This window comes from Podarcis liolepis, assembly GCF_965112155.1.
Source record: "Podarcis liolepis genome assembly, chromosome: 9".
Taxonomy (NCBI): domain Eukaryota; kingdom Metazoa; phylum Chordata; class Lepidosauria; order Squamata; family Lacertidae; genus Podarcis; species Podarcis liolepis.
Window position 1 is genome coordinate 10,645,888 of NC_139564.1, and position 12,470 is coordinate 10,658,357.

Here is a 12,470-nt window from a genome sequence, read left to right on the forward strand (position 1 = left end):
ACATAAGAAAAGTTTTGATGGCCTATGTCATCCAGCCTTCTGTTCCCGCAATGGCCAACCAGATAGCCATGGGAAACCCACAAGCAGTACTCTCTCATCTGTAATCCCCAGCAACTGGTATTCAGAGACCTCTGATAAAATAACCATCGTGACTAGGAGTCATTGATCAGCCTTATCCCCCATGAATTTGTCCAACCCCTTTTAAAGCCATCCAAAGTATAGGGACACGGGTGGCGCTGTGGGTTAAACCACAGAGCCTAGGGCTTGCCGATCAGAAGGTTGGCGCTTCGAATCCCCGCAACGGGGTGAGCTCCCATTGCTCGGTCCCTGCTCCTGCCAACCTAGCAGTTCGAAAGCTCATCAAAGTACAAGTAGATAAATAGGTAACGCTCCGGCGGGAAGGTAAACGGTGTTTCCGTGCACTGCTCCGGTTCGCCAGAAGCGGCTTAGTCATGCTGGCCACATGACCCGGAAGCTGTACGCTGGCTCCCTTGGCCAATAAAGCGAGATGAACGCCACAACTCCAGAGTCATCTGCGACTGGACCTAATGGCCAGGGGTCCCTTTACCTTTACTAAAGTGGTGGTATAGAATGCCTTAGTTTAACCGTGTGTTGTGTGAATACTTCCTTTTGTCTGCCCTAAACCTTCTATAACTCATATTCATTGGATGGTCCTGTCCTGTCCCCCGTCCCCCGTCCCCTTCCCCCACCCCCTATGCTTACATGATACACCTCTTATCATGCCTACGGATCGCCACATTTGCCACTTTAAGTTCTGCTCTGTTTCTTGCTTTTCCAGCCTTAAATTCAGTTCTCCATATTACAGCATAAGATTTTTTTGCTGTCCTCATGAAAGTTCATCATTTTAAGGCGAATCACTCCCAATATACACATCGGCACGCAATTTTCCTTGATACTCTTAAATGCAAATTCATTAAAATTTCTCCTCCCTCCCTCTTCATGCCTCCCTTTGCCTCTTCTCCAAACTCAAAAGCCCCATGTGCTGCAACCTCACTGCAGGGGCTTTGATCAGCCCCCCCTTGAACATTTGGTTCTCCTTTTCCGCACCTTTTCCCAGTTCCACAATATCATTTGGAAGTGCTACAATGAGAACTATGCACACTATTCCAAGTGTGGAAGCACCCCAGGTTTATACAAATGCATGGAGATATTGGCAGGTTAATTTTGGTCCGTTTCCTAATGATCCGCAACATGGAGCTTGCCTTGTTTGCAGCAGCCAAACGTTGAGTGACTGCCGTCTGATTCCCAGCCCCAAAAGTTCCTACCCCAATAAATCTGCATGTTTCTAATGCGCCACAAAACACTTTGGCTGCAATCCAGCACTTTTAAACACCATTAATTTCAATACGGAGAGTTTTAAGCATATGCTTAATGATTCTATTGAAAACCAATGGTATCTTTACTGCTCACACCCTTTACCATTTTAGTCACAGCATTACACCGGCTTACTATAGTAAGAATGAGGACTGCTGGGGTAGCTCAGTAGGTAGAGCACAATACTGTTAATCTCAGGGTTGTGGGTTTGAGCCCCGCACTAGGCAAAAGGGCCAGGATGACCCCTGTGAATCTATGAATTTTTCAAGGATCAATGCAGCTGATCTGAGATCTAAGGATGAAAGTCAGTCTACAAATTTAATAAATAACAATATCTACAATCTCCCTTGGGTACAGATGGCAATTATACAGGGGTAAAATTAATTTATCCTGATGGAGCATCTCTACCCCCATCATTCAGCCCTGGCAATGAGGTCCAGCTCCGAGGGCCTTCTGGTGGTTCCCTCATTGCGAGGTTACAGGGAACCAGGCAGAGGGCCTTCTCAGTAGTGGCGCCCACCCTGTGGAATGCCCTCCCATCAAATGCCAACAAAATAAGCAACTATCTGACTTTTAGAAGACATCTGGAGACAGCCCTGTCAGATGGGTGGCATATAAATAATAAATTATTATTATTATTATTATTAAGTAAATACTGTAAAATTTAAAAAGCAATGTGTAATGTATGCAAGTCAGGGGGAATAAAGCTTTTTTCAGCAGCAAAAATCAGTTTGTCTGCCTGCCTTAATTTTTAAACACCGACTTAGCATTCAGGCTCGACAAGTGCTGCAAGTTTTCACTGAATCAGCACAGGGTAGGGGAGTGGAAAACAAACTTGCTCTAATATTATGGTGAGTTTTAGCTTTTGGTACAGCAATTGCTCCCCTGAATTCTCCTGCAGAAGTTGAGCTCAAAGTGTTCTTGAGTGTCCAGATGTAGAGTAAGCAGCAATGCCAAAACACAGAGCAGGGAGAACCTGTGTCCCTCCAAATGTTGCTGGACTCCAGCAACTGGAGCAACTGGAGGGCCATTGGTTCTGCACCCCAATGTAGAGGCCTCAGTCCTCAGCTTTCCCAAAAGGTTACATGTTTCTGTGTTTAAAACTTCAGCTACTTTTTCAACATCCGAAAGGTATCTTTTAAAATCTGGGGTGTGTTGGTGGGTGTGTATGTAAATCCCTATGCCTATCTTCCAAGCCAGCCTGGGCCACACAGATGCAGCCCAGCAGGTCAACTGGAGCATTGATTATTGGAGGTAAAAAGTTCACCGCTCGTAAAAAGCTCATGTTGCAGCAAATGGGAATTATCATCTCCCCTCTTTGCCTTGCTCTAATAATAACAAGCGAATGGCAAAGCCTGGCATCCGAAAGCCATTCCTCTTGTGCAGCAACCAAATGGTTGATTGGAAATAGGAGTGTCCAGGTGCATCTTTCCCCCAAAGAACAAACAAAAGACGGGGCAGGGCTGATAAAGGGCCCCCACTCTTGAGCTCTGTCTTTTGGGGGTGGTATCTCTCTGAGGTCATGCATAGGCTCTGCTTCCCTGGGTCGACAGAGGATCAGTCTAAGATATTTCGCTGCCTGAGGCAAAGGACATGATAGCACCCCATACACGGAAGCCAGCCGGGCTGGTGGCCAAATCTTCAGCAGTTGCAGCAGCATAAGCAGGTAGAGGGCAGGACCCTTGGTACACACAGCTCTCTTCTCGAATACTGTTTGCTAACCACTAGCAATGACAAACCTAGACAGCATCTTAAAAAGCAGAGACATCACCTTGCCAACAAAGGTCCGTATAGTTAAAGCTAAGATTTCCCCAGTAGTGATGTATGGAAGTGAGCGCTGGACCATAAAGAAGGCTGATCGCCAAAGAATTGATGCTTTTGAATTCTGGTGCTGGAGGAGACTCTTGAGAGCCCCATGGACTGCAAGAAGATCAAACCTCTCCATTCTGAAGGAAATCAGCCCTGAGTGCTCACTGGAAGGACAGATCGTGAAGCTGAGGCTCCAAGACTTTGGCCACCTCATGAGAATAGAAGACTCCCTGGAAAAGACCCTGATGTTGGGAAAGATGGATGGCACAAGGAGAAGGGGACAACAGAGGACGAGATGGTTGGACAGTGTTCTCAAAGCTACTAACATGAATTTGACCAAACTGCGGGAGGCAGTGGAAGACAGGAGTGCCTGGCGTGCTGGTGCTCTGGTCCATGGGGTCGAGTCGGACAGGACTGAACGACTAAACATCAACAATAACAACATGACTGTTAAAAGTGGCATCTTAGTGCTTGAAATGTATGGTGTAAATATGGCCCCGAGTTCCTCCAGGTTGTTTATTTCTTCAAGGCTCTGATCTCTCTGGAGGGACAACCCGCGCAGCTCCTGCCTTGCCCTGCAGTTGTGCAGCCTGCCAAGGTGCAAGGTGTATTCACGTGTCTTGTCACGATCTCCTGTCAGGAGAAACCAGGAGATAAGTCACGCGTTCCGTTTTGCCGCCGGCTGCTCCTTATCCCACGTACGTGTCTGGCGGAGGACGAGCCTACCCGCTGCGCCACGGTTGACACCGCCCAGCCTCGTTTGCTGGGAAACACGTGCAACTGAAACTCCGTTCCCACATGCGCGTTCCCTCCTCGAATCCTTCCCTCCGATCCTCACAGGGCATTTCTGGCGCGCCCCCGATCCCCCCCAACACACCCACCACTAACCCTGACCCACGTGGCGGAGGATCGGCGCGCTTTTGCGCAGCGTGCCCGCAGCCGCGCTTCTCCCCCTCCTCTGCCCGGACTCCAGATCCCTTCTCCAACTTGGAGGGCGGGGTGGGGGGGCATTGACATGCAAATCCGGCCGGCGGGAGCCAATCGGGACAGGATTACCGCCCGAGGAGGGATTACCTGGTAGGAGGGAGGGAGGGAGGACTGGCCGAGCCGAGCAGCCGCGCGCTCGGCTTGCCTCCTCTCTCCATAAACCCGTCGAGGGCGCAAGCCGGGGTCCGCCCTCCGTCCCTCCCCGGGGGCAAGGCCTGGCTCTGCGGCGTCGAGCCCCTCCGCCTTCTCTCTCCGCCTCCTGCCGCCAAGCCCCCTCCCCTTTCCGCGGCTCCTGCTGCCGCTGCAGCCCGGCCAGAAGAAGCGATGCGGCGGCGGCGTCTGCTGCGCGCTCCGAGGGCGCGCCGACCCGGGAGCTGCTGAGGCGCTGCGCCGGCTATTGTTGCAGGCGCCGGGGGCTCCTCTCTCTCCTCCTCCTCGCGGGGTGATGCCGGGGAAGCCGTTGAACTTGGGCGGCTGCTGACAGGAGGCGGCCCATGTGCAGCCCTCGGGGCCGGGCACGCCGACGGGCCGCGGCCGGCAGGAGCGGTAAGTGGCTGCGCCGCCGCCGCCGGGGCTGGGCTGGTTAGGGACGCGGCTCCCGCTGGAGCTGGAGGAGGGGAGGGAGAGACGGAGAGGAGGAGGAGGAGGAAAAAGCCGCTTCCCTCTCTCCATTGCTCCTCCTTTCCCTTCGCGCGGATCCCTTCCTCTTTCACTCTTTTTCTCCCTCGCTTCTTCACCTTCTCGCCCATCTTTTCTGCCTCCCCCTCTTCACGCTCGCCCCGTTCCTCTCTCTCTCTCTCAGCACAGTTTCTTCCTTCGCTCCTTTGCAACTTTCGCTTTTCCTTCTTTCTTCCCGCATTCCTTTCATTTTTAAAAAATGGGGCGGCGGCGCCCCTCTCTCATTTGAACAGGATTTAGAATGCAATGCGTGGCAAAGGGAAGGATTTAGTTGTGTTTGTGCGCACGTGTGTATTTTGCATTTTTGGTTTTTTTTAAAAAAAAAAATCTCTGGTATAAATACTTTCCAAGAAAGACTTTTTCTTTCGCCACAGCGAGCGAGGGAGAGGAATGCACCTTGCTAGGCTGAGTGATTCATCATACCCGTAGCGTCTTGCGGGCATGGCTTCTTTGCTTTCATGTGCAGGGATAATAAATCACACATATAAACCTGTAGAAGTCCTTAGAGTTTCCAACGCCGGTGAATTGCTAGCAGATGAGAGTGAAATTCTATCGGATTTCTCTTGGAGGCTTCATCAAAGTACCATTTTTTGGGGGGGGGGGAGCAAATCAAACTGGCCACCCTGCTAATGTAAATGTGGGTCAAGTTGACAAATGACCTTTTAATTATTGGTTTTTAAAGGTGTATATTTAATTAGAGGACGCAGATTGAATGTATACCATACCCCATTTTTTTATTTTTATTTTTTGCAGTGCATTTGCAACTGATGCAATAAGGACAGCATTTTTTAAAAAACAAACCAGGAGGAATGCATTTAATTAGATAGGGGTAGTCATTCTGCTGCTGCTAAAAGGGCAACGAGGCTTTATTTCTGCAAGAGAGGCCAGGAGATCATTTTCTAGGGTGGGGGATGTGGGTTAGGAAGGAGTTTTGTTAGTGATGCAGTGGCTAGCATGCCTGCAGCAAGTGGCAGAGGCAGTGCATAGAACTGTAGAGTTGAATGGGACCCTGTGAGTCATCTAGTCCAACCCTCATGTTTGGGGGGAGGGCCTGGATAATAGGAGGTGTGTGTGGGACTGACCGTTACACAGAGTGAGGTCTGTTGTGCTATCTCCCTAGATCACTGTAGGGAAAATTGCAGAAAAGCACAAGGAGACTGTAAAAGAAAGAAGAGGAAAGATACCACACTCTCACTTAGAGTGTGGGCTTTGATGTGGGAGACTGGTTGAAATTTCCATTCATTTATGAGGTATGGGAATAGCAGTACAGTGGTACCTCGGGTTAAGTACTTAATTCGTTCCGGAGGTCCGTACTTAACCTGAAACTGTTCTTAACCTGAAGCATCACTTTAGCTAATGGGGCCTCGTGCTGCCGGAGCACTATTTCTGTTCTCATCCTGAAGTAAAGTTCTTAACCTGAGGCACTATTTCTGGGTTAGCGGAGTCTGTAACCTGAAGCATATGTAACCTGAAGCATATGTAACCCGAGGTACCACTGTAGATCTCAGCCTGATCTACCTCGCAAGGCTGCCCAGGGGATGAAGAATCCCAGCCCACGCAAAGTGAGGCACTTACAAATCGCACGGATTCAGATAAGAAAGAGTTATGCATGCCTCCAAACTCCACGTTCCTCGGAGTAAGACCCATTGAATACAATGTAGTTTATTCATGAATAGACTTGATTAGAATTGCAGCAGCAAGCACAGCGCCACCTCCCCCAACTCACTAAATATGCTAAAATGTGCATATTGCTGAAATGCTTTATTAGCCTGATTTTGTCCATTCCTCAAAATAGGTCGCTGGTTACATTTTACAGGTGGGAAACTGAGGCTTTGTTTTGGCCAAAACCCACCTAGTGAATTTGTGGCTGAGTAGCTAATGTGAAGTCTGATCTCCCAGTTCCAAGTTCAACAGTCTGACAATTTGCAATGGGAGTGTATCAAAGTGTTTTGGGATTGATTTCAAGAGATTTCTTCCCGATAGGAAGTTCTATGTTGTTTTTACTGTCCATGTTAGAACATCTCTCTGCTTCCACCACCCCCTTTTCTGGTCTCTCACCCTTGCCATCCACCCTAAATAGCCTGAACACAGCATACAGTCTTCAGCCTACAGGTTGTCCACCTCTGAATTAAGGCTAAGAACTCTACATGATTAGACAAGTCAGTTTCCAACAAAATAGTCTGAGATTTCACTCGTTTGTTAGCATTTGGCAATCAGTGCAAACAATGCTGCTTCTGAGTTGCAATTAATGTGTCATCCGCCTACTGAAAGCTTTACAACAGGTGTTGGGGGGGGGAGAACCCCAGAACTGGGATCTGAATGTGGCCCTCCATGCCTCTCTGCCTGGCCCTTGGAACATTCCCTTAGGCCACACCGTTCTCTGGTTTGCTTTGCAGCCCACGGATCTGGCTGGATTCTATGATTCCATGTGTCCTTGAAGTTATAAGGACTTGCTTGTCTGGATGGAGGCTAGAGACAGGTGTGTGTGTGTGTGTGTGTGTGTGTGTGTGTGTAGAAGCCCGCTGGACAAAGATAATGTTTATATTGGTTGCTCTGCCCACTTTTGCCAATGGCCCAGCCCACTTTGGAAGCTCATTGAGAAGGGAATGTGGCTCTAGGGCCAAACGAGTACAGTGGCACCTTGGGTTATATACGCTTCAGGTTACATACGCTTCAGGTTACGGACTCCACTAACCCAGAAACCTCGGGTTAAGAACTTTGCTTCTTGATGAGAACAGAAATTGTGCAGCAGCGGTGGCAGGAGGCCCCATTAGCTAAAGTGGTGCTTCAGGTTAAGAACAGTTTCAGGTTAAGAACAGACCTCCGGAACGAATTAAGTACTTAACCCGAGGTTCCACTGTATCTCCAACCCTGGTTTGCAAGCTTGTTCAATCTGTTTATGCCATTTTTCTGATCTTCCATGTTTGTCACAATTGAAAATCTCTGTTCACAACAATACACAGTGGTACCTCGGTTTTCAAACGTAATCCCTTCCGGAAGACCGTTCAACTTCCGAAACGTCTGAAAACCAAAAACTCAATACCGAATCCTCAGACTGTACGGAAAACTCAAACAGGAAGCCGCCTCAGAAGTTCGATTTCCGAGGCACGTTCGAAAATGGAAGCGTTTACTTCTGGGTTTTTGGCATTCAAAAACTGAAACGTTTGGCTTCCGAAATGCTCAAAAACCGAGGTACCACTGTATCATGGAGAACTGTAGAAGAACAGCCAATGCTCTTGAAGAGAAGTATGGATACTGTTTCTGGTTGTATATACACATTATTTTGACACTGTGTTTGATACTAAACATTATTTTGGTGCTACACTTTACTGAAATGTTTAAAGGTTCCTTTGATTGTTGTTGAATCTTCCTGCCACCCTTGCCATCCTCTCCTGCCCCTTCCTTTGAGAGCCACTTCTTTAAGGTCTCTGGCAGCCATCTTTGCCATCAGCTGCTACTTGACATCAGTTTATCTGGCAGCGTTGGGGAGCCAGCTCAAAACCCTTCTAAATGCAGAGCATGCGCTCGGGCACTGAGTTCCTGCACCCTTCCTTTCTTGCTTCTTGCCAAATATTCCGATTTTCCACAAACTCCAGCCTGGCTAGCAGAGCAAATTAATGCAATTTAGGCAAATTAGTTCGATTTAAATAAATGTAAACATAGGTTTTGGATTTCCTTGGCGCACACTGGGTTCGCGCACACACAGTGTGCACACAACGGCCTGCAATTGTTTTAACAAGGGCTGTGCGGGAGAAGAATGTCGAGATTAAGCTTTTAATTAAAATACTTTCCAGTGGATTTGCACATGAAAGGCTGGCTAATGAGATACAGTTTTGCTCAGATGTGCTTGAATACCTTTCCTTTTGTTTCCCCTGACATTTCCTCCTTTTGATTCATTTAGATGACTCTGTTAGTTGCAAATGTCTGTGTCGTGATTACAGTAAGCACTTGTCATAATCTACAAATTTTCTAATATTTCAACCCACTGGGGAGAGAGAGGGGGAGTGTGTTTGTGTGCGAGTGTGAAATGAGGGAGTTGCCACTCCAATCTGTTTGGACTGATGGGATGTTTGTCCCACGTAGCAAACCTACAGAGGGTGCCAAGCAGTTAGCTATGCCAGGAAAAGAAGCATTTTTTGGAGGGTGACGGAGATCATGGACTACAACATGGTTCTGGGAGCACAAAGAGGAGGCTGCAGCTAATGTTTGGGGCAGGGACAGGAGGTGGGAAGGTGCCTAGGAAGGAGAAGGTGCTTCAACAGGTTAGGGAGGAAGGCAGGAAAGAGTTCCCAAGTGCCAAATGTGTGCATTATATTTTGTGTCTGCATTTGTAAATTTGTAAACCAGCCTCTACACCCGTGGTTCCCGACATGGGGCACACACGGGGGGGGGGTCAATTTGATTTTTAAAGGGGGCAATTTGAGAATGTGTTATTAACAGTGAATTTTATGCATTCCTTATGGTTCTAGGGGCCTCGTATACCGAATATAAATACAGTGGTACCTCAGGTTACATACGCTTCAGGTTACATACGCTTCAGGTTACACACTCCGCTAACCCAGAAATAGTGCTTCAGGTTAAGAACTTTGCTTCAGGATGAGAACAGAAATCGTGCTCCGGCGGCGCGGCGGCAGCCGGAGGCCCCATTAGCTAAAGTGGTGCTTCAGGTTAAGAACAGTTTCAGGTTAAGTACGGACCTCCGGAATGAATTAAGTACCTATCCGAGGTACCACTGTATACCATATTTTTCTGTCTATAGGATGCCCCTGTGTATAAGACCCCCCCTATTTTGGGGGGACTCAGTTTTAGGAAAATGAGGGGAGATGGCCCAAGGTTGTTGAGCCTCTCCCTCCCCCCACGCAGCTGGGGGGCAGGAAACACTTCCGAGATCGTTTCCCATGTGCAGTGGCATCGGGGGAATTTGCGCTCCCACCAGCCATTGTGCTCTGATTCCGCCACTGCCAGGAAAGAACCCAGGGAGCACCCACTGTGCGAAGTGGCTTTGGGGGGAGTTGCGCTCCTGCCAACGAACTGGCTGGTGGCGCACAGCTTCCCCCCCCCCCCATGCCACTATCTGTGTATTGGACAATCCCAGTTTTTTTATGTGATTTTTGAGTCAAAGAACCTTATCCGTTACACGGAAAAAATCGGTGTCTTTATATATATATATTATTTCATGGATGCCATGTTCTTTGGAAACTTGTTTAAACCAAGTTCACGGCCTTTTAGGCTTCCTCCACAAGAATAGTTCACTTTTTGAATAATAAAAATTATATGTCTTGGGGGGGGGCATCGGGATTTTAGAGATGCTTAGGTGGGGCATGGCCAAAAAAAGTTGGGAACCACTGCTCTACACATATATAGTCATACCTTGGAAGCTGAACGCCTTGCGAGTTGAACGTTATGGCTCCCGAACGCCGCAAACCTGGAAGTGAGTGTTCCGGTTTGTGAACGTTCCTTGGAAGCCGAACATCCGACAGGGCTTCCGCAGCTTCCAATTAAGTTCAAGGAGCTCCTGCATCCAATCGGAAGCTGCGCCTTGGTTGTTGAACGTTTTCAGAAGTCAAACGGGCTTCCAGAATGGATTCTGTTCGACAACCAAGGTATTAGTGTACTGGGAAGCCTATTCCAATGCAGCCGATGGAGCTTAGTAAGATTGCATATAGGATTCAGCCTTCCTTGTTGTAGGTTGATGAAACTTGAACATAACCTGCTGCCTGAAGTTATTGAGGGCCTTGTGTATCATTATAAAGACCTGAAGGTTATTGTGCTCATAAATGCTACATTTGGCTTTTCAACAGGATAAGGAGAAGTAGCAATTTTTGTTTCGGCAACTTTGTCTTTCCTTGATTGTCATGGTGTTTGCTCCTTCGGGAGGAAGGACGGGATATGAATTCAATAAACAAACACCCCCAAAGCAACACATTAGATGTCTTTCCTTCTCCGTTCTGTGTCAACTTTCAAGTTTTTAGTTTATTATTTTATGTCTGTGTACCCCAGCTTCGGGGTGACTGACAATAAAGCTGAACAAACACTCAAAAAAGCCCACGAGAATTAAAAAACCAGCATTATAAAAGACCTTTAAAATCTTCCTTTGAACTAATTTATCAATTATCTACTAGGTTAAATCGAAATAATCTGGATGATTCCAAAAGCTTGGCAAAGGTTCCCTTTTGAGAAACCGGAAGGGACTGTGAGTTCTCAAGCAATCTTTTTTTATCATTTTTATTGAATTTCCAATAAAAACAGCCAATCAACATATCCACATCATAATCCAATTAAAAACAATAAACTAAAATAAAAAACGGCCAAATTACAGTCCAAATTGGTAATTACAAGTGGTACCTCGGGTTACATACGCTTCAGGTTACAGACTCCGCTAACCTTGGGTTAAGAACTTTGCTTCAGGATGAGAACAGAAATCATGCAGCGGCAGCAGGAGGCCCCATTAGCTAAAGTGGTGCTTCAGGTTAAGAACAGTTTCAGGTTAAGAACAGACCTCCAGAACGAATTAAGTTCTTAACCCGAGGTACCACTGTATTAATTTTTCTGGGCTCCCCATAGTCTGGACCTCTGAAGAATATTTTCATTCCTGCGTGTTCTCAAGCAATCTAATAAACCAAGGATAAGGAGGAACCTCATGCTCACCTGGCCAATGGGGTTCTTCACAGCCAGACATCTTCCCCAGCTTTCCTTTGCACCCTCCATGAGTGTTTTTGCAAGTACTCTGGTGATGCCTGTTGCTTGCCTGGGTGGGGGATAGATAGGGGGTTGTGTAATGTGTAGAACTGAGCCTACTGAACAAAGCTAAAATGCGGCTTCATTGCTCCACCTTATTTTTGCCTCTGGCCCTGCCTACCACTTGCATGTGGCCCCTGAAAGGGTAGCCTAGAGAAAGGAATGCTCCCCCCCATAGCTGTCAACTTACAGATTTGAAAATAAGGGACCAGCAGCCTCGAAAATAAGGGATCAGCAGCCAAAATAAGGGATTTTCCAAGCACAGGTATGTTCAACTTCTGAGCCCCTCCAAGCCAAAGGCAGAAAGCCCAGCCAGCAGCCAAACGAAGCCTCAAGCGGTGGTTCCCACAGCGCAGCAACCCAGCAAAGGGGATGCAGCAAGGAAAACCACCGTTACCTCTCCGCTGGGAAGTGCTGAGCAATGGCAAGTCCCCAGGCAACGTGGCCGATTTGATCAGCACAAAGCATGCAAGCTCCACCCCCCAGTCGTTCTTAGACTCCTTATTGGGTGAGCAACGCAGCCAAGCAACACAGTTGGAGCCTCCCTCCTCCCTGGCCGGCAGGCAGGGAGGGAGAGGAGCTGCTTCCTTTGAAACCCGGGAAATTTAAGGGACATCATCAGTAAGGGACAGCAGCGGGACACGGCGCTGGGATAAGGGACTTTCCCGCCAAATAAGGGACGGTTGACAGCTATGCCCCCCCCCCCCGGCTGAAAAGGGCTCCCCACCATTGGGATAAACACAAGCTTCTGCTCGTGGACCTGCTTTGCACAATACTGCCACTACGGCAAACCATGGCTTTGCAGCATGATGCTGCGATTTCCCCTCGCTGGTTCATGCAGCTTAGTCATGGTTTGGGGAACCCAGGCCAACCCCTTAGACCTGTTTTTTCCTGCTTGCTCCTTTGCTTTCCTGCCCTGCTCA

At 48.1% G+C, this 12,470-nt stretch overlaps 1 protein-coding gene across 3 annotated transcripts in view; it reads left to right on the forward strand.

Moving 5' to 3' along the window:
* The window catches only part of SHROOM3 (shroom family member 3), a 223,756-nt gene that overhangs the window by 121,942 nt on the left and 89,344 nt on the right, over window positions 1-12,470 (forward strand). Inside the window, exon 1 of one of the 3 annotated variants that reach the window (XM_083520420.1) lies at window positions 4,361-4,677. The exons of the other annotated variants lie outside the window; for them this stretch is intronic. The gene's annotated coding sequence lies outside the window, so the exon portion shown is untranslated. Of the gene's footprint in view, window positions 1-4,360; window positions 4,678-12,470 lie in introns of those variants that run through there. 3 annotated transcript variants of the gene reach the window in all.